The sequence below is a fragment of the Rutidosis leptorrhynchoides genome, chromosome 11 (genome assembly GCF_046630445.1).
Source record: "Rutidosis leptorrhynchoides isolate AG116_Rl617_1_P2 chromosome 11, CSIRO_AGI_Rlap_v1, whole genome shotgun sequence".
Taxonomy (NCBI): domain Eukaryota; kingdom Viridiplantae; phylum Streptophyta; class Magnoliopsida; order Asterales; family Asteraceae; genus Rutidosis; species Rutidosis leptorrhynchoides.
Genome location: NC_092343.1, coordinates 381,726,247 through 381,731,024, shown reverse-complemented (window position 1 = coordinate 381,731,024; position 4,778 = coordinate 381,726,247). Strand labels below are relative to the sequence as shown.

Sequence of the window (4,778 nt, the reverse complement as noted above, 5' to 3'; positions counted from 1 at the left end):
GTTAAACAACTGGTCAAATTTGGCCACAACTCAAAATTACTTGGAAACTCAGGTTTACTCGGAAAATTGGTTAAAACTCGGTCAAAATCAGTCAAAGTAAAACTTGGTCAATACCCGAGTATGCCCCGAGTTACCGAGTACTCCCTAAAAAGTCTCGCCCAAGTACTCCCCAAGTAGCAACTTTTAAAACCTCAAAGTACAGAAAGACGATTTTATAACGCGTTCAGTGATTTAGGCACAGCTAGTGATCCTTTCTCGGTCTTCCCCTGTAATCTTTATGCAATTTCCTTAAAATGGTAATGGGAAGAGAAGTAGAAAATAGATTTTGACCAGTCAACCTGTACCCTGTACTCCTGCACAGTGGAAAGCCGGCAGTAAGCCATAACTTCCAAGTGGGGACTATTTTTTGTAAAACTTATTCATATTTTTCATCTATTTAGATTCGTTCATACACCAGTTATGTGGGCTGTTGGGTTTTGTTGTTGCTGTTGTTGTTGTTGTTGTTGTTGTTGTTGTTGTTGTTGTTGTTGTTGTTGTTGTTGTTGTTGTTGTTGTTGTTGTTGTTGTTGTTGTTGGTGTTGTTGTTGCTGTTGTTGTTGTTGTTGCTGTTGCTGCTGCTGCTGCTGCTGCTGCTGCTGCTGCTGCTGCTGCTGTTGTTGTTGTTGTTGTTGTTGTTGTTGTTGTTGTTGTTGTTGTTGTTGTTGTTGTATTAAGATTAGATTCGTTCAAGTAACTCGAGACACATATAACCAAGAGCAGAGAAAGATGACAAACCAGATAAATTCTGATCTAATCAGTAATCGTATCCTCCGTCTCCTTGTTCCGGCTTTGGCTGATCATGATCACGGTGGCGGTCTCGGTCTCCATTTTGTAAATCACCATTGATATTATCATTATTGTCATTACCAGTAACGATTTCAGAACCCGATTTCACTTGTTCTTTTTCTCTATTCCACTATTCAATCTTTGCCCTTCTTTCAGCACTTCCTTCCCTAACCGGGCTCCAATTTCTCTTCGATCCAAGACTTCTACTACGTCCCGATCTGCGTCTAGGACTTTTATTTCTCGGCCGCCTACTTCGGTCACTGTGGTGGTCGGGGTAACCATCCTAGAACCACCACATCCGCCAGCTCTAGGGCGGTCATCATGACTCCGGTACCATGGAGGACTACTGCTTCTGCTTCGGCTTCTTCTACGTCTCCCAAATAACTGCCTCCTTAAATCTCTATGGAAGAAATATCAACAATTTAATAAGGGCGGTGTTGCATAACTCGGAATTACTCGGCGAGTAATCGGTTTTTGCAGCTTGGGGAGTACTCGGTCAAGCTCTATCAAACGTGGTCAACATCCAAGTACCCCCTGAGTACTGCCCCTACTTGGCGAGTACTCCCTGAAAAGTCCTGACCGAGTACACCCCGAGTAGCGATTTTTGTAACCTTAAGCAAGAGATGAAAAAGTTGCGAGTTAAAATTGTGGATGGTATATATAAGTCAACTCACTTGTTAATCTTCTTCAAATGCATAAAGTTTCAATAACCACTTTGATTGCATACGTTTTCTTCATACTGCCTACATGTAGCTTCACAAAAATCGGTCATCGGAGAAAAGTCAACAATAATTGGGCGGCCTAAAGGTAAAAAAAGATTCCATGTTAAACAAATCATATTCAAGTATTACTCATTCTTTATAACCCTATAATTACACTTTAAACATATAATACCATTACAAACAAGAAAAAACATTTTTTTACCTGCATAAAACCTTCCACTAAGATTCTGAAGAGTAGCAGCAGCATGTAACACCCTGAATTTTATGCATCAGAAAGTGACAGTAAATGTATGCATCAGAACTGCCACTAAAAGTCAACCTTATACTTATGCATTTCAGATTTTACATCAGAATCAGAATCAAAATAATGAAGAAAAAGCTGGAAACAGTAAATCGCTGTCGCGATCCCTTGGATTACGGGCGTGAAATGTGCTTAATTGAACATCACTTTTGGGATTTTGAAATTCGCAGTCGCAACATCAATAATTACGGGCGCAAGATTCTAGCAGGGAAAACAACATTTTTTTGTAGGAGCGAATCCCGGTTGCGATTCTGACCATTGCGGTCGCGAGATCCGACAGACAGGGACGTGTTTAACCTCTTTTTAAAGTGCTAGTGTTAAAGTTGTTCATCTCGTTCCTAGCTACATTTTGGTTGAAATGCCCCGTTCATATACAATATAAACGATTCACAATAGTTGATTACATTGCGAGGTAATTGACCTCTATATGATATGTGACGATCGCTCCAAATCCATACAGACGAACACGTCATTCATCGATTTCATTGCGAGGTATTTGACCTCTATATGATACGTTTTGTAAATATTGCATTCTTTTGAAAAGTCACACCATAAATGAATATTTAAATCAAAGGTTTTCGACATCTGATGATTTCTACATATAGACAATCACCGTAATATAATAGTTTACAATAGTACTTCCGTTGACAATGCAGTCAAAATAAGATACATGGTGATGATTTGGTGAATGCAACATTTTCTTGAAAAATATGCCATGTAAGACTCCATGCACATAGCTTGTCTAACATATAAGCAAACAGCGGAAGACTTCTAGGGAACCTGAGAATAAACATGCTAACAAGTATCAACACAAAGGTTGGTGAGTTCATAGTTTTAATGTTTTGCATAATCTGTACATAAAGGTGGATCACAAGATTTCAGTTATTTCATCCAGAAACGTTTATCATAATATTCTACGAAATTGAGCACCCTGGTAACTAAACTTTAACGTTATAATAAGTACCCCTGTTTTAACATACATGCAACCAACATGTACAATACACGCAATCCAACGTGTACTAAACTCAAATAGCATACGTCTGTTTTATAGTTCAAGCTAGGGTTTCTATACCTGGAACAGACGGGGATGTCAAGTCCTATGGATCCATATATAACTACTCGCGCCCACCAGTTCTTATAACTGGCAGTTACTAGTTACCAAAGCTAAAGGATTTTCGGTTCAAACTCGGTTTAGAATTTAGTATGTACTTATATCCATTGCGTTTAAAATAAAGTGCATGTATTCTCAGCCCAAAAATATATATTGCAAAAGCATTTAAAAAGGGAGCAATGAAACTCACCTTAGCAGCACATAAAGTCGTTCACCGAAATGTGACCGAAACTTGGAATACCAAATAACCGTAGATCTCAACCTTGAGAACATATGTTGGTCAATAATTGTCTATCAAGCTAGGTCAGGTCATAGTGTATCACAATCCTAATGCTCGTGATCGACATACAAAAGTTATCAAAAGTCATTTCAAAAAGTCAATCTGACTCAATACAATAGTTGAATGATCATGGCAATCGAAATATTTTAACATTTCACATAGTTTCCCAATACTTGTAAAATTAGACTATAGTTTTTATATGGCTTTAAAATATGACAAAACAATCAATTTTGACAATTGTTTAACAAAACGAGACGTGTCTTATATAAGAATTCATTTACTCCACTGGTAATATTTAAAAATTCAATTTATCAATCTTATAAACAAGTTGTTTAAATATTAATTGCAGATTCAAAAGCAATTTCAATTAACGTCAATCATAATTCAGTTGATCGTATCTTTTAATTCGTTCATCGAAATCATACGATATCTAAATGAAAAGTTATTGATTTTTCGCCAGCTTTCCAAAAACATGCATATCATATACCTTTTATTAGTAATATATGTATTTAATTCGTGATTCATCATAAACTGTTTAACGATGAAATTTAGCATACTAGCATGCATAAACATATATACTCGAGCACTAAACATGTATACACTATCAATATATAAAAGATAAGATATGAATGCTCACGTATCAATATTGTGATTCAATATTGCATGAAAGTACGTAGATGTAATGGAGATGATAAACACTAGGTTTGACTTGCGAATATTACCCACGAACATTACCCATAACCTCCATAGCTATAATCCATAATTTCCTTAGCTTTAACCCGTTTGAGAACCCATTTTGAAAGTGACACGCTCATGACCTCGTCGTAGTATTTTATGTATAATAATACTAATAATAATAATAATAAGATTAATAATAATATTCTTATTCTTAATAATAATAATAATAATAATAATAATAATAATAATAATAATAATAATAATAATAATAATAATAATAATAAATATAAATATAGAAAAAGAGATCGAGAGAGAATGAGAGTGTAACTGAGCCAGAATGATCGAGCTTTTATAGACTTGTCCTGAAATTCCCTGCCATGCGATCGCATGGCATATGTGAGGGGAACCCATGCGATCGCATGGCCCCTAGTGACAGCTCACATTCACTTGTTTTCTTGCTTGTCGACATATTTAAATATAATATATATATAATATATTTAATTTATATAATTATTTATATGTTATATTAAATTCTCGTGCATAGTTAACCTGTAATTTTTGTTCTGATAAGTCGTACATCGTCACTCAACTTATGTCCCGGTTCCGGTTTCTCGAACGCATTTTCGTACGCTTAGAAAACTACTACTTTTCGTTACGCGACGTGTACCTTTATCAAAAATTAAACTTAATCATTGATAAACTATGTCACTCGAAGTGTAGCTTTAATCAATTAAGTGTTTTGGTTATTTGCTTCTATAAATCATCGTCTCGTAGTATATATATATATATATATATATATATATACACATTTTTATTTTAAAATAGTGTTTTACTGTAGCAAAGTTTTTTTACTGTAGCAAA

At 35.4% G+C, this 4,778-nt stretch overlaps 1 pseudogene; it reads right to left on the bottom strand.

The window, feature by feature from the left end:
• Positions 1-793: 793 nt before the first annotated feature.
• Positions 794-2,107, bottom strand: LOC139875990 (splicing factor U2af small subunit B-like; annotated as a pseudogene).
• Positions 2,108-4,778: the final 2,671 nt, after the last annotated feature.